This window comes from Lactuca virosa, chromosome 8, assembly GCF_052849685.1.
Source record: "Lactuca virosa cultivar CGN04683 chromosome 8, Lactuca_virosa_CGN04683_v6, whole genome shotgun sequence".
Lineage (NCBI taxonomy): Eukaryota > Viridiplantae > Streptophyta > Magnoliopsida > Asterales > Asteraceae > Lactuca > Lactuca virosa.
In genome coordinates this window covers 388465075-388491185 of record NC_136433.1, presented here as the reverse complement: position 1 = coordinate 388491185, position 26111 = coordinate 388465075, and positions in this window count along the sequence as shown.

Genomic DNA, 26111 nt, shown 5'->3' with positions numbered 1-26111 from the left:
AAACTATGATTGAGTATGACTTCAAAACCAAACTGGCAATCGTAGCTCTTAAAGCCGATGTCGAACTCTGACCTTGTCAATGACTTGTCCATTAGATAAGGGATCATATATTCCTCCATTCTAGATATCATATGGACTGAGACATGGATTATAATCATTCTCTCTGTCCATTTGTTGTATACCGATTTTCGATTTATGATGACTGACTGATTGAACAAATCAAACCAGTCCTGGCTTGGCCAAGCACTCACATGTGTCATCGCTAAATCATCGACGGGCCCACAGATATCGCTTTTATCCCGAAGGTAAAAGGAATGGATAAACTTCGACTGATATGGCTTGTTCTACTACTTGTTGAGTCATACACAAAGGCACGTTTTATAACATCGAGTTACCAAATGCGTTTTCGTGCAATCAATGTATAACCAACTCATAGTAACAACTCATATCTCTAGGTTTGAAGAATATAAGATATTATCGTCTCATGATCACTCGTGATAAAATCCATGAAGTGATTCAAATGAGCGCGGGTTGAATCCAATACTCAGAACTTATGAGCACTCATGAGTGTTGTAGCACCACTTTGTCCACCAACTTGGACCTCTACAAACCAACCCATGGCAGTCTTGATTCATATCTACTTCCAACATATGACCGACTGTGGATGGTTTGAATAACTTAATCATTCAGGAAGAGCGACTTAGTTATTCTGGAAGTCAAAACATGCAAAGTGAAACACAAGAATAAATGAATCAAATATGGTATCAAACCCTATGAATATAAATAAACACTTTTATTTATCACCATACTGATTACTCATTATTAATTGTTTCGGTTTTATCAACTTTATACTTGAATTAAAAACACTAGTTGTCCCATGCTCCAAGCATGTACACTATGTTTTTCTTAAACAATAGCTTTGCCATACACCAAGTATGCACTCTATGTTTGTCTATGATCCTTACTTTGTGAAATAAACCAATTGAACATAATTTCAATGATTCTAATTTCACACTCCCAAATCCTTATCGAAAAATGTGAGAATTTCAAATTCCTATCATTTATCGAAATCTGTTTAGATTTTAAACTTATATGCAATGACCCTCCTGTAATGAATATGTACAAAGTCACAAAGACTTGTCAACAGTCATTATAAGGTATTCCAATGGAGATCAACTCCATGGAAACTAAGTCTCATATTCAAAGTACATTGCTTTGGACATGCTTCTTGCATTAAGTTTTCTAATCTTACACAGATAACTTCCACCTACGGAGACAACTCCATATTCTCATTTTGACTATTACTTCTGAATAAGAGATGCCTCTTTTCAGAATATGTCAATATGGTCCTTCCAAAATTAGCACTATACTTCCAACTGTCCCTGAGCAACCAATCTTTGGTAAACCTCAGATTGTCCTCGACAATTGCTTAATCATTTTAGTCATATCCAATTCTAGACCTTTTCCCTTCTTAATGCCTCTGGGCATTTGGAAAAATTTAGAAATAACAAATATTATAGCACATGCAATCGATCCTGTACCCAAAGCAAATGGTACACGATTCATGATGTCTCACATAAAGACATGATTCTAGACCAGTCTTTTGCTACAATATTTTTATTTGCCATGTTTTCAAAATTTGACTATGAAGAGGGATGTCGTAATCATAATCGAATTTTGAGAACGCAATATATAGAATTTCCTTAAGTTGAACCAATCCAACATGAAATTCATATATATATTCTTGACTAAAGATGATTAAGGTCTCAATCTAAGCCTTTAAAACTGAAATGAAGTATATCCTCTCCCTTAATTATAGCAAAACAACTTTTTCAATCCCTGCAGCCTCACGAATTGAAACTTTTGTTTTCTATAATTAACATTGCTAAATTGCAACACTGACAATAATTATCATGCTCCCACTAACATCATGATTATTAGCATAACACTTATGCTCCCACTAGCTTTGACATGTACTCAGAAATCAGCTGGACTTCTAGAAATCAATACTTTATTGACTTTCTTACCAAAGTTCAGATTTTTTATACGAGTTGCTTTGATAAAACTTTATCAAAATCATACACCTTTCCTTAGATAGCATGCATGTGTGTCTAAACAATTTCAGAACTATGAAAAGGGATGCCGTAATCATAGTCTCAATTGTTTAGACCTTTTGCCATCTGCTTCAAATCTACTTGGTGGAAGTGTTTCCTCACCATCATTTTCATGAATCGGAGAGAAACCTTATGACCCTTAGATTTTATGGTGTATGTGTTCTTATCCATGTGAATCTTCAAAACCATAGTCACAAGACAAGGATAATGACAAATCCAACCTCATATGGACTGAACTTATGCAATCTTAACTTCTTGCCACCTGGCAGTACATGGCCTGCCATTGCTTCCAAGTTGTTATGCAACCAATTGAGAACTTTCAGAACTCCTATGCGAAGCCAAATTTAACTGGAATGGGCATAGAATATGTCAACACGATAGGTTATAAACCTCAAGTCGTGTGCTAGTGAAGAATCTCAGGTTTTATTCTTGATTAGTTCTTGAAATTCTTTTTAGGATCTTTAAGACTCCCACTATCCTCTTGACATATAAGACTATCTTGCCAAATATTCAAGAGATAGTGCGGATTCTTTATCAAGACAAACACTTCACACAATTGGCCTTAGTTGGTCTTTGTTTTATCCAAAACATCACAACTTACCAATTTCAAATGTACAAGAGTAGGACACTTTACTCTTAAATTTGACAAGTGTTTTAAACCTTTCTTTAAGATTTGTCACTCAAGTTACAATCTTGGAGTATGACTCTAAGAATTGTTTTGGAACGAAGTATGACTCATCTTCCCGATCTAACCATTTCAACAATTCATGACTCCTCTTCTTAGTCATAAGAATGCACTAAGATGACCTTTAGAGGACTGATTGTGATATGATTTCTAAATCATTAAGATGATCACAAACATGATACTAAAGTACTCTCCCATCTTTTCAGATTTGAGAAACTTTTATCTTTCTGCCTAATTTGATTCTTCCCATTCGTTCTGCCATACATTGAGACTTTTCCAATGTTTCAGAATTATACTTAAACTTGTAAGTATAACCATATTTACTAAACTTTAGTAATTCAAATAGTCTTAACGAGCTTTGTGGTGGACATGACCAGTGCACAAGAATGTGTACTCGATCCCTTTAGTCCTTCACTTGACTCACACATCCATGTGAACAAGTAATTAGTCTTGATATTCCAATGCTTGAAAGTTCTCATTCATCATACTATTCAACTTGCATGATTCCAAGTTTCGGTCCAATTGAAACTTGGGAGATGAGGAACTTTCCTGATTTGGTAAATTTAGACACTACCACAAATGAAAGAATCAAATCCATTTTCCAATATTGCTGTCAGTGGAATCATATAAGCAACAATTTTCCACAAATGCCATTGTAAGGATACTTCAAATAAATAAAATTAAACAATTTTCTTTTATTTTAAAACTTTGCGGAAAAACTTATCCTTATAATCCACATGGAAAATTGTTGTTATCTATTCCTTAGCAATATATCATAACTTCTTAAGCAACTGCTCAAAATTTTGATGCGATCGAAATCCACCTTCGCGATCAGAATCAACATATACTTCCTTTAAGATTTCTCTCTATTCTTTGATTCTTAAAACATCAACATGTGACCCAGTCACATCATGTAATGAGGATCTCAGAATAGAACTTAACAGAGTTAGATAATGGGCTCTACCTGATGTAGAGTCAAACTTATTGACTTTAACATCCTTAGGTAAATTTGCCAGCTTTGCAATCAACGCCCCTTCCTTTGGCAAAATAAACATATGGACCCTTTGGTAATGGGACTATCTCAGACTTAGCCTTTCTCTTTACCATTTGGTCAACCGGGTTGACTATGGCCAATCCCTTTCCATTGGGAAGAGAATGCTTTTTCTGGATTTCCAGTGTCACCATTGTCACTGTCCATAAAGTTTTTGGGAAGTTGATCTTCTAATCAAATTTGCTTTACTATCGTTCCAAATCATTGCTGATTCAGCAGCACCAAGCAAATAGATAAGATCATTAAGGTTCATGTCATAGTCTGTTTCATAGTAGTCCCAAAGGAACTCACTATGTGACTTAGAAAGTGATTGAACATCCAACTTTCTCAAGACTTTGACACCCAACTCTCCCGAATTGTCAATATGTGACTTCATCTCTAAGATGTGATCACACATAGACCTTGCTTGCCATTAGGGCTTGAGTGACCTTGAACTTGTGGGTTAGGGAGAATAATTGGAGGAGGTGGAGGAAGAGAAGTATGACTTCCATGAGCCAAACTCGGGAAGTCATATTCATTAGGAAAGCTTGGTTTGGGAAGATCATTGTTGTCTAAACCAGACATCAACAATGGGAGAAATTCACGTAAAGTTGATTTAAGTCCTTAATATAACACCCAATATGATATATTAAGGCTAGGACCCAACAAACTATTTTATAACTTGGAAGAGGGATGTCGTAATCCAAGATATAAAATATTTGAAGGTAGGTGAATGACGATTCACCAATTTCCACCAAGATAAACGAAATGTATTATTAGGTTTTAATTGGTTTTGAAACTCCTAGATTCTTTTGAGATTCATTGAACTTTTCAATGGCATGTTTCAATCTCGAGTGTGCCCTTCAGGTTTTGTGACTGGGATGCCGAGGATCACAAAACAAGGTGTGAAGTAACCATGCAATTATACTTGGTACCCTTAATATTTACCCCTCAATCGATATGCCGGTTAACCACACACGCTCCACTTACAGCTTAAACAAAGTGCAAAGTGTAATTTCATGGATTAGCACCTTATTCACATTTTCCTAAGTAACTAAGATTGGGAATTTATAAGTGTTTAGTTACTTAGTATTTATCATTATACTTATAATGAAGGGAGAATTATAGTCCTTGTCCTACCTGTTCGGCTAACGACCCTCCACTGGTCAAGGAAGCGGTGAGTGAGAGTGGACACCCATTAAACTGCCATTTTATAGGCAGTAACCTTATACCCCCTTATAGACCGACTTCGTGAATGAGGCCTACTAATGGTAAGACGACTTGCTCTTATACATATAATATATTAAACTTTTAATATTATAATAGTATAAGGGTGTATTTTAGACATTTAAAATACTTGGTGGTTTAATCTATTAATTAAACTATACTCTTAATTTAATTAAATTTAAAGCATGTCATTATGGAATTATTAATTCTCTTTTAATTAAACACTTTAATTATCTATTAATAAAGTCCATAAGAGTTAATTGAATTATTCAATAAAAACATCATAATTCCAGTTATTAAATTCAAAATTAAAACCATTTAATTAATTGTTTAAGTTATGAACCCAAGAGTTTTAGAATTCAATTCTTTTTTTTTTATCATAAAAAAACTTTTTCCAAATTCCAAAACTTGAGGGCAAGTTTTGTAACTCTTGAAAACTTTTGGATTCCATAACTTATGGAGTTAAATACTTGTTTTATGATGAAACTTTTCATGTTCCATAACTTAAGAACAAGTTATGGAATTCTTTAAAACATTAAGACTAAGTTTTGTAACTCCATAAAAAACTTTGAATCAATTTTTTTAAAATTTTTTCATATCCATAACTTATGGTGGTTTCAAAAAACTCTTTAGATCAAACTTTTAAAACTAATAAAATAATCATATCATTTTATCTTTTACTAAATTTGACCTAATTCAACTCATATAGCAAATGATTCAATTTTTACAAATAATTAGTTTTTCACAAAAACAAGTAATTATTTTAAAATTTGACAAACGTCATGTTTTTTTTCTTTTTTTTCCAACTTTGAAAATAAAAAATTTGCATCAATATAACAGAAAACAACCCATGGCTCTGATACCACTGCTGGGTTTTGAGCATTCTAACACTCCTATGGTGTACATGCAAACCTATAAACCTTGGATCTATGTTTTCTCTATTATACATGCAAATATTAACTATTCCAAGGTTTCATCCTAACTAGCATATTATGAAGCACCTATACTACAAAGTTCTAGTTAGATGACATACCTTTTGATGTAGCTTGATGTCTTCAAGCTTTAAGAGCTTAGCCCCAATAGTGTGGAAGCCTCAAATGGAATCACAAATCACCAAAACACCTTGGAAGAACTTGAGAGAATATGTATGCACACTAAAATCGGCCAACTCTTATTTTCACACACTTGTGCAATTTTGTGAGCCAAGGACCCCTTATATATTATGGAGGATTATGGTTACATCCATGTAAACCCTAATACCCATGACCTTTCATTTACATAGGATCCATGGGTTAAAAGCTCCATGGACCATCCATGAAAGCTTAGCCCAACCTAAATGAACTTGGCCCATTCCATATATATAAGAGTCCATATTTAATTAGTTCTTTTTGATCACTTAATTAATTCTAAATTAATTCTTGATCAATACTAATTAAATAATATGATTCCATATTAATATATTAGAACTTATAATATATTAATATAAATCATAAATATACTATTCTCAAAAGACTATCCATATAAATTGTGCCGGTGAAGTGCAACCCAAATGGACCATGCCGGGTCGGGTCAAGTACATACCAAATATAGTTATGGACTTAGACATTAATACAACACCTTCGACAGGTCATAACTCGGATTTCGGCGATATTTATATGTACGGAACCCTTGAGACATATATTATAACCTGGTTAATATTATTTTTACTCTAAATAAACTTCTATCAAAAAGTCATTTTTAATGCCCATTGTCTCTAACTTGACTAGACCAAATCTGCGGGCGTTACAATTATCTCCCCTTTAGGATGATTACGTCCCGGAATCATCAACAAAACAGGGCTTGTATAATGACTCCATACATTCTCTTCATCCTAGGTAATAGTCGTAAGTCCTATGTTCCTTCGAATGAGCATTTACCTCTTGGAATTCTTGTCTGCAGGCGGTGTTCGATCTTGCATCTACTCTCTATCTCATGTTGGACTTTCAATCGTGATCCTCAAGTCATAATCTCGATCCTTATTGGAGACTCTTTCTTCTTCTTAACAAACTTAAGATAAGTTCTTTCCTTCGATTACCATAATAGACTGATGGGTCATGTTCTAATGACCTCTCATCGTATGGTTCAATTCTTAGACTCAGGTCTTTTAGAGTCAAATTACAGAACGGAATATACCTTCCTTCATGTTCTAATGTAATAATATCACATTCTAGCATGTAGCACTTCTCGCTACAAGCTTCTTACTTTAACAACGATTGTGATACTTCTATTGATCGCTTCGATTATATTTTACTTCAATCTTCTAGTTTGAGTGGGATACTACATTGAACTTGGTTCTCTGAACCACGTGACATTCTCGTCTTAGTTGGACTCGATTTGATATGACCACTAGGGTCGGAATAAAAATAATCTTCTTAGTCATTACCGAAACGATGGTCACGACAGACATGAATCAAACAAAATCAATTACTAGCGCATTGGTAACCTTGTGACTTTCCCTGATCCAAGTGCGAGTCATGTGCTTCCGGTAGTATAGGCCTCTACTACCATTCACACCTACTCATAATCATCCCAAGTATTGTCTCGCAATCCTCCAAGTCACCATACAAGAATTTCACATAGTCATTTAACACATCAGATAACATAAGCAAGCTTTATATTATTTCTTGAAACGATTACATAGACGTTTAAGTTCAACCAATACTATGCCTCTGTCAGGATATACCACATGAAGCTATATCTACTTCATATCTTGATCTTCAGATATCGATTCCTCACTCCTGATTCCTTTCATCGTCACGTGCTTCATCAAGGATCCTCTGGAATGCTGTTGCCTTTGGCTTTGGCGGTGTATTTGGCTTTGTAGCTCCTTCCCTCTTTGGGCAGTCTTGCTTGAAGTGCCCTTCTTCATTACATTCGTAATACACCCTTTTAGTGAATGTACACTCATTGGAGTAATGCATAGACTTTCCACACTTGAAACATGTCACCTCCTCGCCACATTTTCCAAAGTGTTTCTTCTTGCACTTATCGCAGCATCTTGCTTCACCTCCTCCTCCTTCGAACTTCTTCAATCCAGACTTCGAGAATTTTCTCTTCTCGTTGGACCTTGAATTTCCTTCAAATTTCCTCTTCTCGCCAATTTCAACCTTGTTGGCGGTTCTGCCCTTGATAATTTCTTCGACAGACTTAGCAACCCAGATGGCTGCCTCAAGGGTAGGTGTCTGGCATACTGGTACAGTGTACTCCCATGGTAGTCCCTTTGCATACCTATCGATTTTTTTCAGCTCGTTAGGGAAAATGCGCAACGAAAATTCCATCTTGTCAGTGAAGGCATTGGAGTATTCGTCAATAGACATGCTGCCCTTATTCAATGCTAGGAATTGGTTCACTAGCTCTAGCAGATTTTGGGCCGAGCAGAACTTGTGTTTGAAATGCACCAAGAACTCTGCCCATGTAAGTTGTAATGGCTCATTGGGGCTCATGATCTTTCCTAAAGTGTTCCACCAACGAACAACACCACCTCTAAACTGGCGCACTGCATAAGTGGATTGCAGCCTGCCCTTGCAACCACACGTTATGAAAGCTAGCTCCATTTCAGAGATCCAGTCCATAACTTCGATTGGATCTTCTTTCCCAATAAAAGTTGATGGTGTTCAAGTCATGAAGTCTTTGTACTTGCATCTTTTTCTTTCAATTCCTTTGTCTAGGTTATTTCTCCTAAGCACTGACGGTTCATCTGGACCAACGGTTCTACTATAGTCTCCTTCTTCTTTCTGACCTTCATTCAGTTCTGGCTGTTCAACGGGTATAGTAGGTTCATCCATGTTAAGCAACATTTGCCTCATCTCTTTTCTTTGTTCGGCCATCATAGCCTGAATCATTGGTTGGACTCCTTCCATCGTGATTGGCTCGGGTGCGGTTGCTACCTCTGGTGCACACTTAATCACATGACGCTGATTAACATTTCCATTAGCGTTTTCGAGTCCGCTTCGAGTTCTTACCATGTCGATCTATACACCAAACTAAACGTTCGATGTGCAGTGATGAGAATTTAGATAGGAACGCTTTATTTACGATAGACGTATACATTTCCTTATTACCCCGAAAAGTTACATGCCAGTTCTAATACCGTATTTAAACGTTTAAAAATCTGAACACATAAAGTTTCTAGATCCGGTCGGAAACAGACCATAGATCCGATCAAACGATATCATAAAGCATCATAAATCATTTAGCACATAAAACCATTTTAGGCATCTTCCGTAATTAAGCCAGTTCTTGTGTCTATTCAGGTGGACTACTAAGAATATAATAGACACACTCCTCACGATCATCACTTATCATTCTAAGTTTAATTCTAGAAATAAATCCTTATTCCTAGTTTGCTTAAACTAATGCTCTAATACCAACTATGACATCCCCATTTTCACGGCCAGAAAAGACCGATTTGATTATGCTTTTTAAAATCAAAGTATCCTTTTAAAGAAAAGTGTTGCGGAATTTGTTCCCAGAAAAACATGATAAAGATATTATTAAAGCATTTCGTAATAAATGTATTTTGTTTATATTAAAACCTTGGGATGTCATCGTCAATACAGAAACATAAGCATAAATAGACTTTACATTCATCTACACTAGTGATTTATAGCTCCTTTAATCTCTCAGTGTAATGTAGCTTTGTATCGACACCTGTGATACAAATAAACTGAGTGGGTCAGGTTGGGAAACTTGGTGAGTACATAGGGTTTTCAACCCACAATAATATAATTATTATGTTTAAACATCAAACAATCAACCCAATTACCCATCCCAATTATCTTCTTAATTCTTAAGGATCTACCCTAAGAATCAGCTATCCTTCATTCATTCATTCCTAAGGATTATCCTAAGGAATAGGCACAGAGCCTATCGCTGCCAGGGTCTATCTAACAGACACTAAGTCCGTAGCTGCCGATGTTATCTGTTGGGCACATCAGCCGAAACTATCCTTTAGGTACTAAGTCCATAACTACTAATGTCCATTCCTAAGGCACTAAGTCCATAGCTGCCAGAGTTTTTAGAATACATCCGGTGAACACGTAGTTCAAAAGTTAAGCACAAATGCCAATATTATCCATTAGGCGTAGCTGCCAGGATATTTAGAGTACATCTGGTGAATAAGTAGTTCAAAAACACCTACAGGTTGCGAGCCTGATAGCATTCCACTGGACTGTCTAGAATAGTCCGTGGTTATCATCTATACTCTACTAGATGACTAGGCCATCATTTGGGTCAAGGCTTCTCATCATATTACACCTCTAATTGTCTATATCGTCTTTCATCTCTCACATTTTTACATCGTGGCGCAGCTGCCAATATTCATCTATATCATCTTTCATCCCTCATCGTTTATCTACCCATGTTCTATCCAACATATTCGTAGATATAAAATACATATATACGGTTTAAATCATTAAAACATGTGTAAATGATTCATCCATCATAGATATCAGGAACACAAATAATATGCACACATAGCATGTAATTTATATTAAATACTTCATATCTGTGTGTAAGATGAAAGTAACTATGCACTCACTTGTTAAAGTGGTGATTCTAACTAGGACAACGCTTCGCTTCTTAACAATATAATTTCCTTCGACGAAACCTAGTATTATTACCACTAGATTTTAGTCCCATATTTATCGTGACTAATTATAAACGATATTATTTTATAAGTGTTAAACGATACTTTTGAACCACTATGTACAGACAAGCGCCAGACATGAAACACTGGAGGGTAGGACCATTTTGGCATTATAACACTTCTGAAATCCAACAACCCTATGTGGCCCTTCAAACCAGATTCTCCATACCGCGAGTAGTTAAAAGATATTATAAAAACACTTTTAATATTATGCTTTACGATAAATATATTGTTTATAAGTTCATAATAACGATACTAAACTTAAACCTAAGCTATATTTAAAGTAGGGTAAGCATATCTCACTTACCGGGTGGTTTGCTAGAAACCAGGCTCTGTGGGGGCGGGAATTTCCAAGCGGAAAAGCTCTTTTTCTCAGAGATTTTTGGTGCTCCGGGGCTTTTTTCTAGATCTAGGGAAGTTTCCTAGAGTTTGGGGGTGTTTTGGGAGGGTTAAAGAGAGGTTAGAGAGAGAAGTGAGTGGTTTTTGGTGTGAGAAGAGTGGCTGCCCTCGCAAGGTATTTATAGGCCTGAAGCTGCGGATACGCTGGGCGTACCATCGGTGGTACGCTACGCGTAAGGGGGAACGTGTCATCCTTCGGACGGGGCGTCGTGGCTGCTTCAGAACTGCACATTGGGAGACCGCAGGGCGTACCTTCGGTGTACGCTGGGTGTACTCGGTATGATGTGCCTCCGAAGTGTTACGCTGGGAATAAGAAGGCCATATGTCAGTATCCGAGGCGAGGACCGTAGGGAGCAAGCAAGGGCCGAGATTCGGCCACATCACCCATTTCGCATCAGCCTCCTTCCAAATTCTAAAATCCGCAACTATCGCATACAATTTCCGTTTTCGACGTTCTTTATATCCACACGTAGGTGGGAACGTACTCTACAACTTTTGTTTAGACTCCGTCGGCTAACTTTGACATTATTTTTAAAGTTATATTTTAATAGGTCGAGACAGGTAAAGTCCGTTAAAAATTCATAACTTTGTCACCCGACATCCGTTTTCGTGTGCCTTTTGATCGTTGAGCCCCTGCTAACGAGATCTTCAATTCTCATTTAGGTTGTGTCGGCTAAAAATCGATCGATCTAAAATTCGAATTCTGGGATACATACTGCTATGCCAAATCTTAGAAAAATCATAACTTCCTTATACGAAGTCAGATTTGGACGTCCTTTTTATGCACGCTCTCGGTTTGACGTATACTATGACTTTCATTTAGATTGCTAAGGCGAAAAAGTACTTTATCGTAAACTCACCTTTTACGTCACACAGCGTCGTGCCGGTTTTGGTCGCGGAGCTTCGATAGGTCATAACTTCTTCATTATAACTCGGATTTTGGCGTTCTTTATATGTACGGAACCCTTGAGACATATAATATAACTTGGTTACTATTATTTTTACTCTAAATAATCTTCTATCAAAAAGTCATTTTTAATGCTCATTATCTGTAGATTGACTAGCCCGAATCTGCGGGCATTACAGTAGTGCCTACAAAACGATAAAAAGAATGTTAGGGGAAAGTTGTTAGAACACTAACCACGAATTAAAGCATACACCATCCATCCAAAATAGGATTTAGATTTAGTTACTAAACTATTTGGACCCTACTACAAAAATACTAGACAATACGTTAACACACTAACATAGATTGACATTACAATGAGTGCTAACTTAAGAACATCGACAAGTATTTTCACGCTTACCAAACCTATAAACTCACCAACATCGTGTTGACCCTCTTAAATCACATGTATTCCTATGTCAACCAACAGAGATAAAAGACAATCCAAATAGTATATATGACTCTCAGACTATCAAAGAAGATGGAGATTAAGGCGAAACTCAACACGAAAGCCTCTTCCACACGTCAACATTTCGGAAAGTCATGCCGCTCGGTGTTTCCGCCACCAGGCCGGGGGTGTGACATGTAAGTTTATGATTAAGAGGCTCATGCTTGTCGTGAAGCGCTCGACAATCAAGGACTTGGAATAGAGATATGTTATCTCACTAGAGAACCCATCAAGCATTTTGGATAGTTGTTTAACAAACCTTCTAAGAACAAAGTGTATGTTACGTGAAGGTCAATCTTCCAAGAGAGGGAGCTGATATCCAAAAGGGCTAGTGGGAGCCATATTGATCTTCATAAGATTTAAGAGTCAACCAACAAAGAACCTAAAGTTGGACCTAGCATTCAATTTAAGGTTGAAAGAGCTATTGAGAAAACTGACATATTTCCACTTTCTCCTTATAGATCTGATAGAGGACGTCATACACCTAATTATATAAGAGTTTATATTACTGAGGTATATGAGTTACTAGTAGATAGCAATACGAGTTACCAACTAACGGGAGCTATTGTAGGCCTTAAATGCTACAAAATGGAAGGAAGACATGGAAAACGAGATTCAGTCCATGTATGTTGAAACTTGGTAGATCAAACACTTGGCCTTAACGATTAGGTGTAAGTGGATCTTCAAGAAGAGACAAGAATGGATAGGAAAAAACACATAATCAAACCAAGATAGGAACTCCCCCTAACACCCTCTAACTAGCTCACAAATACAATTACATATCGCCGACACCAAATAATTTTTGAATGAAAGGTCTCACACTACAACGGTTGGACTCAAACAAGATTTGTGCAATAGAGTTAAAACCTAAACCTCTAAAATTATTTAGTATCAACAATATGTAACTTAGTATATTCACTTACTAGTTAGCTGAAGTTAATAGGAACTCGTAAAAGCTCAAAGAAAGCAGCATTCGAGCATCGAGTAATCGGAATAAGCATAACCTAAACAGACCATCCTATCACTGAATGATCAGTACTAGCATGCAAGTCTACAAGCTCATACATTAGGCATATAAAGGCATCTCTCCTTGCATTCTATCATGCAAATCCAGAGTAGATCCTTATCCTAACTAGCATGCGATTCACAAATCAAAGCATATCATAAAACATGTATGGGTATTTTCGGAAAACTTACTTGAGCTTGGTCGATTGCATGCACCACACCCTTTTTCTTTTATTAGAAAACCCTTTTTATAAAACATTTCTTTTTGATAAATTCAACCAAACCCTCAGTTTGAGTTCAGACACACCCGAAAGTATTCCCGAATCCCTCAAACTAAGGATCTGATACCAACTTGAAACGTCCCAAAAAATAACACTAAAAATTTTGATTTTTAAGTTAATAAAATCATTATCCAAAAAAACATCATAGAAATCATGATGAATCACAGTGTATCAAGCAACATCCAAGTACATCAGAGGAATATAAAATGTGGAACAATGTGGTCTATGCACTACAATCATCACGGGCTCTTCCCCTTTGAACCAGAAGCACCTGAAACATAAACAGAAACCGTAAGCACAAAGCTTAGTGAGTTCCCCAAAATTACACACACCATACATATCAAACATATAATGGGCCCTGCCCGTCATGGGGCCCCGCTCGACATCTAGCCCTGCTCGAAACATATATTTCAGTCATCAGGCGCTGCTTGGCATTAGACCCTGCCCGGTATACATATATTATATAAACACGTGCATAAAAGTCACAAAGATAAATATCATACAATATAATCATCAGTCCCTGCCCGGCATCAGGCCCCGCCCAGTATACATATAAACACATAACACATGCAAGAGTCACGCATACAAATAACATCCTAAACATAATAAACCATGGGCCGACATTGGTGCCTTTGACCCGTAAACACAATGAGGAAACTCACATCTATCTGTTGAATCAGTCAAATAAAATCTCGGTCTGCTGATTCGTAAAATCCCCGCGCTATCATCTTCAAATAATATCCAATAATAGTTAGATCCTGACCTATAATCAATAATCTAGGTTACTTGTCCAATATCCAGGGTAAAAGACCATTTTATCCTTTTCTTACTTCGCTCAAAACCAAGCCCCATCCCAAATGCTCAAAATGCCCAATTTCCTAAATGGCATCCCAAGGCCCGATATGGCCCAACTTCCTAATTAGGCTGAAACACTATCATGGATCTAATCCTAACAAAGCCCATTGTCTATCCATGACCCAAAGACAGAAGTCCAATGGCCTAACAAGGCCCAAACCCTAAAATCCCAAAATATTGCACAAACCCGAGGAATTCAACCTAAAAGTCAAACAACTAAGTACGTTGGGCGAACTCAAACTTACGCTTGGCGTACTCCTTCCAGGGTCAGTACGCTCAACGTACGAGCAGAGTACGCCCCACATACTCCGCAGACAGCCAACCCAAATCATTAAGCAGTTATTTGGTTAAGCTAACATGCCAAACTCTCAGATCTGATTCTATAAGGTGACTTAACACGTAAAGTTAGCAACTTTACACCCATACATGACTTAATAAGACCGAAAACTCAAGAGGAACCATAAAAAAGAACCTAACTCATGCATGGACCAAAATAACTCATAAAGGTTGCATTTTTATGGACAAGGGACTTCATTTGTGTTAAGATCTAACTCCCATGGCTTCTGGAGTAGACCATAAACTCAACTTTAGCTCAAAATACCCAAAAATGGATAAATAACACCGTAAGTTTGATCTAGCATAAAGAATCATAAATATGGGAGCCTTTTACCTCTAATGACTTGCTAAGATGAAGATGACTTTGGATCTACAAGCTCAAGCTACTCCCAAGCAACCTCCAAGTGCTCTTCTTCTTCTACATCACCAAAAACACCACCAAAACTCACTTTCAAGCTCAAAAATCACAAATGATACTTAGGGTTTCGTTTTTAGGGTAGAGAGTGATGGAGGCTGATCGATAGAATGTCCAAGGGTGGTATAAGTTGCTTTAATAGGGTGCAAACCCTAATTTTTAGGGTTTGCCCCTGCCTTGCGTATGCCGTGAATATCCCACATACGCCCAACGTATGTGGGCACATGCACGATCCAGAAACGAGATAGTACACTAAGCATACTCATAGAGTACGCACCGAGTACTAGCTAGGGACTAAAATGAGATAAAATTTTCATTTAGGGTTAAAAAGGATACATACCAGATCTCAAATGTTAAAATTCAAACACTCGAAGATACGCTCAGGGTGTGTGTGATAGGTTTTGGCGGGAGTTGGGATACTTATCTACCAGTGGCCGAGTTCTCCTACAACAACAACTATCATGCTAGTATTGATCGACCACCTTTCGCGAATCTGTACAGAAGGAAGTGTAGGACCCTGATTTGAGGTTAGACATCGGGTCATGGGGAGTACTAAGGTATTACTCAAGACCATTGTGCTGATACAACAAGCGCGTGATAGGTTGCGAATCATGCAAAGTCGACAGAAGAGTTATGCTGACTGGCGACGATCGAACCTAGAGTTCCAGGAGGGGGATTTTGTGCTTCTGAAGGTGTCACCTTGGAAAGGTGTCATCCTGTTTCAGAAGAGGGGCAAGCTTGGACCCCGGTATATTGGTCCCTTCAAGATTATCGCCGGGTGGGCAAGGTTACATACTAGATGGATTTGACTGATGAATTCAGTCGGATCCGCAACACTTTCCATGTCTCTCAGTTACGGAAGTGTTTAGCTGACGATTCTATGGTGATTCATTTACATGGCATTCAGGTTGTTGAGCGCATGACCTACATAGATAGACCGATTACGATTCTCGAAAGTAAGACAAAGACTCTGTGTAACAAAGTACTGAACATGGTGAAGGTGTAGTGGCAACAATGAAAGGGTTCTGAGTGGACGTGGGAGACCAAGGATGAGATGATAAAGTCTTATTTAAGTGGGATGGACATGGTGAAGGTGCAGTGGAAACCCCGAGTTACTTGCGGTGACAGACTTAAAGGATGAAGTCTTATTTAAGTGGGGGAGGGTTGTAACGCCCGGATCTTGAGATACTTTATGTTTTTAATTTTTGGCATTTTAGGGTTTGCCACGGCATGGTGGAGGCACCACCACGACATCGCAGGGCAAGTTGGAACGCGTGTTTCATTTAAACCGCCATGACTTGGCAACTGTCTAATAGATAACCCTATTTTCTAGGTTTGTGTAACATCCCACCTTAGGTACTTCCAAAATTAACTCTTACGTGTGAAGGTTTTTGTTTTTAGCCCACGGGTATGAGGAAGCTTGCAAAAAGGCCCATAGTGGCATTTTGGTAATTTTGGCCAAGAGGTTAGTACGTTGGGCATACGTTGTGTACGCTAAGCGTACTAGGGTGGACCCTAGTACGCTGGGTGTACACCGCGTACGCCGAGAGTACGTGGTAAAAGCTCAAACCCTAATTTTTAGAGTTTGGTCCATATATCAGCATCATTAACTCTTCATTCATCATTCCCTCTCCAGCCTCCAATCTGTATTTCATCATTTGCAACCCTAATCCCTTGTGTGTGATCATTTAAGCTCAAAAGTGTCTGTTTGTGGTGCCTTTGAAGCAAGATGAAGAAAGAAGCATCATCTTGGAAGATCACGACCTTCTAGATCCAGGAATACCTCACCTTTAAGATCCATTTTGAGGTATAAAGTTATGAACTTGATGATTCTATGCATAGATCTAATTTAGCCATGGAGTTTGTTTCATTTTGGTCCCATTATTTGGGTATTTTGAGTATGAGCTACTCTAATCCATTTAAGTTGTACTTTCAGTCACTTTGAGGTGTTTAGAAGCATAAAAATGTAGTCTTGATCATGTCTTTCCTTCCATGCATGGGTTTTGAGGTCTTAATAAGTTAAGTGGTTAAGGTTTTTTGGTGTAAAGAACTTATTGGCCATGCAAGACCATAAAGTTGGAAACTTTAGGGTCAAAAACGTTATTTGGGACTTGGATCAACATTTGGAAATAATAAGTCAGAGTATTAAGCTCTAAATCGGTTAAGAACAGAGCTGTTACGTACGCTGGGCGTGCTAAATGGTACGTTGCGCATATGTAGATTTTGACTTATTCAGACTGGATTCATACTGTGAGGTGAGTTTTCCTCACTGTACTTATGGGTCGAAGGCATCAAGGCAGACCCATTGGATTCATATCCTGGTTTACTATATATTGATATGCTATAGTGATCTGTTACATCTGTATCCTGGTATATAGGATATTGCTATGTTGTAGTGATTTGTTAGATCTGTATCCTGGTATATAGGATGTTGTTATGTTGTAGTGATCTGTTAGATCTGTACCCTGGTATATAGGATGTTGCTATGCTATAGTGATCTGTTAGATCTATATCCTGGTATATAGGACGTTGATATGTTGTAGTTGATGGGTTTTATGTACTCTAACATTCCTATGGTGCACATACAACCCTAATGCTTTGGATCTAAGTTTTCTCTAATTATACATGCAATATTGGTTTCCAAAGCATGAGTTCTAAACTAGTATACAAAATTTGATATATGAATCATAAAACAAGTTAGAATATTACCTTTTGATGTAGCTAGTACAACTTTGGCCTTAAGAGTGATGGGTTTTAGTAAACTACAACATCCTATGGTGCACATACAACCCTAAATACCTTGGATCAATGTTTTCACTAATTATACATGCAAATGGTTTCCAACGCATTAAACCTATAACTAGCATGCAAGTTCATATTACAAAATAAGATACTAGTTAGAGTAACATACCTTTTATGTTGTAGCTTGATTCCATGGAGCTTAAGAGCCGAGTGCCGCAAGTGTGACACCTCAAATGGTTCACACAACACCAACAACAACTTGGAATAACTTGAGAGAAAAGTCCTTATGCTCAAATCGGCTAGCCCTCTCATATGAAACCTTAGGGCCGATTTCTTGAGCCATGGGGTCCTTATATATTGTGGCTATTAGGGTTACACTATGTAACTCATGTCTTTCCATATTCTTCATGCTCCATGGGTTAAAACCTCCACGGAGTATCCATGGGTTACTCCATGGGTTTAGCCCAACATGAAGAACTATGGATCATAAGCCCACATATATAAGAATGAATGATTTACACAATCAATGCCCATATATTTAATTAGTGTCTTTTGATCACATAATTAATTAAAAATTAATTCTTGATCAATACTAATTAAATAATATGATTTCATATTAATATATTAGAACTTATAATATATTAATAAATCATAAATATCCTTTTCTCACAAAAGTGTATCCAAATCGTTCTGATGCCATGCAACCCAAATGGACCATGCCAAGTTGAGTCGAATACATACCATTAATAGTTATGGGCTTAGACATCTAATCCAATAATCTCCCACTTGGATAAGTCTAAAACTATTATTGCATATGACTCCAAAACCCGACTAGCAATCGTAGCTCTTAAAGCCGCTGCCGAACTCTGAACAAATCAATGACACGTTCATTAGATAAGGGATTATATATTCCTCCATTATAGATATCATATAGACTGAGTCATGGATTATAGTCATTCTCTCTGTCCATTTGTTGTTTCCCGATTTCCGATTTATGATGATTGACTAATTGAACAAATCAAATCAGTCCAGGCCCGGCCGAGCACTTACGTTTGTCATCACTAAATCATCGAGGGGCCCACAAATATCGCTTTTATCCCTCCAAGGGTAAAAGGAATGGATAAACTTCGACTTATATGCTTGTTCTACTACTCGTTGAATCATACTCAAAGGTACGTTTTATAACATCGAGTTACCAATGCGTTTTCGTACAATCAATGTATAACCAACTCATAGTCAACAACTCATATCTCTAGGTTTGAAGAATATAAGATATTATCGTCTCATGATAACTCGTGATAAAATCTGTGAAGTGATTCAAATGAGCGTGGGTTTAATCCAATACTCAGAACTTATGAGCACTCATGAATGTTGTAGCAACTCTTGCTATGTCCAACACCTTAGACATCTACAAGCCAACTTCATGACAGTCTTGATTCATATCTACTTCCAACATATTACCGACCGTGGAGAATTTAAATAACTTAGTCATTCGGAAAGAATAACCTAGCTATTCTGGAAGTCAAAACATGCAAAGTGAAACACAAGAATAATACTAATCCTCTATGGTCCTAAGCACCTTTGAGAGTAAATAAAACACCTTTTATTTAAACACCATATTGATTACTCATTATTCATTGTATAATGTTTCAAATAATCAACATTATACTTGAATTGAAACAATAGTCATGCCATGCTCCAAGCATGCACACTATGTTTGTCCAAACAATAGTTATTCCATACTCCAAGTATGCACACCATTTATTCTATGATCCTTATTTTGTGAAATAGACCAATTGAACATGATTCCAATGATGCCCATTTCGCAATCCCAAATCATGACCGTAAATGTAAGAATTTCAAATTCCTACCATTTACCGAAATCTGTTAGATTCTAAACTTATGTGCATTGATCCTCTTGTAATGACTATGCACAAAGTCACAAAGACTTGCCAACAGACATTACAGAGTATTCCAATGGAGAGCAATCCCATGGAAACGAAGTCTAAAATTCAAAGTACATTGCTTTGAACATCCTTCTTGCATTAAGTTTTCCAATCATATACAGATTTAAAGAATAACTTCCACCTATGGAAACATTTCCATACTCCCATTTTGACTATCACTTCTGAACAAGAGTTGCCTCTTTCCAAAACATGTCAATATAGTACTTTCCAAAAATTTACACCACACTTCCAACTGTCCCTGAGCAACCAATCTTTGGTAAACCTCAGATTGTCCTCGACAATTGCTTAATCATTTTAGTCATATCCAATTCTAGCCCTTTTCCCCTGTTAATGCCCTAGGCATTTGGAAAATTTAGAACGGATAAATATTATAGCACATGAAATCGATCCTATACCCGAAGCATATGGGACACGATTCATGATGTCTCACATAAAGACATGAACCTAGATCAGTCTTTTGCTACAATATTTTTTATTTGCCATGTTTTCATATTTCGACTATGAAGAGGATGCCGTAATCATAATCGAATTTGATAACGCAATGTGTGTATATATATATATATATATATATATATATATATATATATATATATATATATATATATATATATATATATATATAGAATTTCCTTATGTTAAACCATTCCAATATAAAATTCATATATATATATATATATATATAATTCATATATATATATATATATATATATATATATATATATATCCTTGACTAAAGATGATTAAAATCTCAATCTAAGCTTTTAGGATTGAAATGAAGTACAATTTCCTCTCCCTTAATTATAGCAAAACAACTTTTCCCAATTGAAACTTTTTGTTTTCTATAATTAACATTGCCAATATTGCAACACTTATCATAATTATCATGCTCCCACTAACATGATGATTATTAGGATAACACTTATGCTCCCACTAGCTTTGACATGTACTCAGAAATCAGCTGAACTTCTAGAAATCAATAGTTTATTGACTTTCTTACCAAATTTCAAATTTCTGATATGAGATGCTTTGATAAAACTTTATCAGAATCATACACCTTTCCTTAAATAGCTAACATGTGTGTCTAAACAATTTCCAGAACTATGAAAAGGGATGTCGTAATCATAGTCTCAGTTGTTTAGACCTTTGCCATTTCTCACAAGTCCATGTTAGTGTGCCGACTAACCATACATGCTCCACTAACGACTTTGAGAATGCAAAAATCACAATTGGTATCTATTTAAAATCTACTTAGTGAAAGCGTTTCCTCACCATCATTTTCATGAATCGGAGAGAAACCTTATGAAACTTAGATTTTATGGTGTATGTGTTCCTATCCATGTGAATTTGTCATAACCACAAGGGGAGGTTAGTGACAAATCCAAACTTATATGGACCGAACTTGTGTAATCTTAACTTCTTGACACCTGGCAGCATAAGGGCCTACCATTGCTTCCAAGTAGTTGTCCCAACAATGAGAAATTTTAGAACTCAGATGTATAGTCAACTTTAACTGGAATGGGCATAGAAATAAGAGTATGTCAACACGATAGGTTACAAACCTCAAGTCGTGCGCTAGTGATAAACTACAAGTTTTATTCTTGATTAGTTCTTGAAACTTTTTCAAGATCTTTAAGACTCCCACTGACCTCTTGATGTATAAGATTCTCTTGTCAAGAACCATTCCTTGACAAAGTAAATATTCAAGAGCTAGTGCAGATTCTTATCAAGACAAATACTTCACACAATTTGCCTTAGTTAGTCTATGTTTTATCCAAAACATCACAACTTACCAATTTCAAATGTACAAGAGTAAGAAACATTTTACTCTACATTTGACAAGTGTTATAAACCTTCCTTAAGATTATGTCACTCAGGTTACAATCTTGGAGTATGACTCTAAGACCTGATTTTGGAACGAATTATGACTCATCTTCTTGACTTAACCATTTCAACAATTCACGATTCCTCTTCTTAGCCAAACAAATTTACTAAGATGTCCTTAGAGGATCAATTGTGATATGGTTTCATAATCACTAAGATAATCACAAAACGCGATACTAAAGTACTCTCCCATCTTTTCAGATTGGAGAAACTTTTATCTTTCTGCCTAATTTGATTCTTCTCATTCGTTCTGCCATACATTGAAACTTTTCCAATGTTTCAGAATTATACTTAAACTTGTAAGTATAACCATATTTACTAAACTTCAGTAAATCATGACGAATAATCTTATCGATATTTGTGGTGGACTTGACCAGTGCACAAGAATGTGTACTCGATCCCTTAGTCCTTCACTTGACTCACATATACATGTGGACAAGGAATTAGTCTTAATTTTTCCAAAGATGAAAATTCTCATTCATCATACAATACAACTTGCATGATTCCAAGTTTCTATCCAACTGAAACTTGGGTGATGAGAATCTTTCCTTATTTGGCAAATTATGACACTACCACAAACGAAAGAACCAAATCCATTTTCCAATGTTGCTATCAATGGAATCATATAAACAACACTTTTTCACAAATGCCACTGTAAGGATATTTAAAATAAATAAAAAAAGAAACTTTTATTTTATTTAAAACTTGCGGAAAAACTTATCCTTACAATGCAAATGCATATGAAAAACCTGTTGTTATCTATTCCTAAGCAATCTATTACAACTCTTAAGCAGCAACTCAAAAATTCTGATCACAGAACCATGCGATTGAAATCCATCTTCGCGATCATAATCAGCTTACTCTTCTTTAAGCTTCCTCTCTTTTCTTTGATTCTTAAAAACTTCAACATGTGACCCAGTCACATCATGTAATAAGAATCTCCAAATAGGAACTTAATAGAGTTAGATAGTGGACTTACCTGAAGTAGAGTCAAACTTTTTGACTTGACCAACCTTATGATCTTTCAGGTAAATAGGGCAGCTTCGCAACCAATGCCCCTTCCTTTCGCAATATAGGCATATGGACTCTTTGGGAATGGTAAATGAGACTGTCTCATACATAGCCTTTCTCTTTTCCATTTGGTCAACCGAGTTGACTATGGCCGATCCATTTCCATTAGGAAGAGAAAGTTTTTCTGGATTTCCAATGTTACCGTTGTCAATGTCCATGGAAGTTTGGGAAGTTGATCTTCCAATCAAATTTGCTTTACCCGTGCTCCAAATCATTGCTGACTTAGCAGCATCAAGCAAATAGGTAAGATCATTAAGGGTCATGTCATGGTCTCATGTAGTAGTCCTAAAGGAACTCACTATGTGACTTAGAAAGTGATTGAAGAACCTAGTCAACAACCAACTTCCTCAAGACCTTGACACCCAACTCTCCCGGTTTGTCAATATGTGACTTTATCTCCAAGATATGAGCACACATAGACTTTGCTTGCCAATAGGGCTTGAGTGACCTTGAACTTTTCAAGAAATTGTGGGTTAGGGAGAATAATTGGAGGAGGTGAAGGAAGAGAATTATGATTTCCATGAACCAACCACGAGACATCATCTTCAATAGGAAAGCTTGTTCCTAGGGATTTGGGAAGATCATAGTTGTCTGAACCAGACATCTACAATGGGAGATATTCAAGTTAGTTGAGTTAAGTCCTTAGTATAACACCCAATATGAAACATTAAGGCTAGGACGCAACACAATACTTTTGTAACTTGGAAGATGGATGCCGTAATCCAAGCTATAAAATATTTGAAGGTAGACGAATGACGATTCACCAATTTCCACCATGAAAAACGAAATAATTATTAGGTTTTAATTGGTTTGAAACTCTTAGATCTTTTGAGATTCATTGAACTATTCAATGGCATGTTTAAATCTCGAGTGTGCCCTCTCAAGTTTGTGACTGGGATGCCGAGGATCACAAACAAGGTGTGAATAACCATGCAAATATACTTGGTACCCTTAAGATTTATCACCTAATCGATGTGCCGGTTAACCACACGCGCTCCACCGATCTATGATAAACCTTAAGCCACCCTTTGCCAACCTTGTTAAATCCAAGTTAGTGTGCCGGTTAACCACACACGCTCCACTAACGACTTAAGCAAAGTGCAAAGTGTAATTTCATGGGTTAGCACCAAATTCACATTTTACTAAGTAACTAAGATTGGGAATTTATAAGTGTTTAGTTACTTAGTATTTATCATTATACTTTTACTGAAGGAAGAATTAGAGTCCTGTCAAACCCGTTCGGCTAACGAACCTCCACCAGTCAAGGAAGCGGTGGGTGAGAGTGGAAACCCATTAAACTGCCATTTTATAGGCAGTAACGTTATACCCCCCTTATAGACCGGCTTCGTGAAAGAGGCCTACTAACGGTAAGACTGACTTTGTTCTTATACATATATATAACTATTTACTATTAATATTATTGAATTTTAACTTTTAAAACACTAAGGGCTTAACTTGGAATTAAAGTATTCATGGGGAAAATTTACAAACTCCAAAACTTGAGGGCAAGTTTTGAACAATTCAAAAACTTTTCAATTCCATAACTTATGTGTTTAGAGTAGTTTTAATGAAAAACTCTTCAAGTTCCATAACTTGAGGACAAGTTATGGAAGACTTTAAAGCATTTAAAAATGAGACTCTTCACTTTCATAACTTATGGAAATCTTATGAGTTTTTCAAAATCATAAATGTGACTTTTCATATAACTTGAGGACAAGTTACAAAAACACATTTTATGAATAACTTTTAGATCAATTTGGATTGAAAACACATTATCACATAACTTTTCTATTAATCTAAGCTAACTCATAAGAACAAGATAATTCAAATCATCAATCTTGAAAAAATTAGCATGAACATATAAAGTAATACAAATCTTGAAATTATGACAATTATCTTTGAAATTGGATTAGCATGAACATTACCACATCAAAAACAAGTTTATAAATTCAAAAACAGCTTAGGGTAATGTTCCTAGTCCAATTCCAGCCAAAAAACTTGAAGATATGCGGTCAGGGGGTCCAACTCGTCGAGTGCATGAACCAACTCGACGAGTAGGATGAATTTCTTCATGGATTCGGCGAGTCCATCAGTGGACTCGGCGAGTCCAGTGCCCAGAAAGCCAGAATTTTCGATTTTTAAGCTATTTCAGCAAGTATAACTTGAAAACAAGCCTTGGCTCTGATACCACTAATGGGTTTTAGTATACTACAACATCCTATGGTGCACATACAACCCTAAATACCTTGGATCTATTTTTCACTAATTATACATGCAAATGGTTTCCAAGGCATTAAACCTATAAATAGCATGCAATTTTATATTACCAAATAAGATACTAGTTAGAGTAATATACCTTTTGTGTTGTAGCTTGATTCCATTGAGCTTAAGAGCCGAGTGCCTCAAGTGTCACACCTCAAATGGTTCATACAACACCAACAACAACTTGGAATAACTTGAGAGAAAAGTCCTTATGCTCAATTCGGCTAGCCCTCTCATATGAAACTTTAGGGCCGATTTCTTGAGCCATGGGGTCCTTATATATTGTGGCTATTAGGGTTACACTATGTAACTCATGTCTTTACATATTCTTCATGCTCCATGGGTTAAAACCTCCCTGGAGTATCCATGGGTTACTCCATGGGTTTAGCCCAACATGAAGAACTATAGATCATAAGCCCACATATATAAGAATGAATGATTTACACAATCCATCCCCATATATTTAATTAGTGTCTTTTGATCATAAAATTAATTCCAAATTAATTATTGATCAATACTAATTAAATAATATGATTTCATATTAATATATTAGAACTTATAATATATTAATAAATCATAAATATCATTTTCTCACAAAAGTCTATCCAAATCGTTCTGATGCCATGCAACCCAAATGGACCATGCCAAGTCGGGTCGAATACATACCATTAATAGTTATGGGCTTAGACATCTAATCCAACAAAGAGAACTTTGCACCCCAAGTTTTGTGCCTCAAACAAGTTACAAACACCAATAAACAA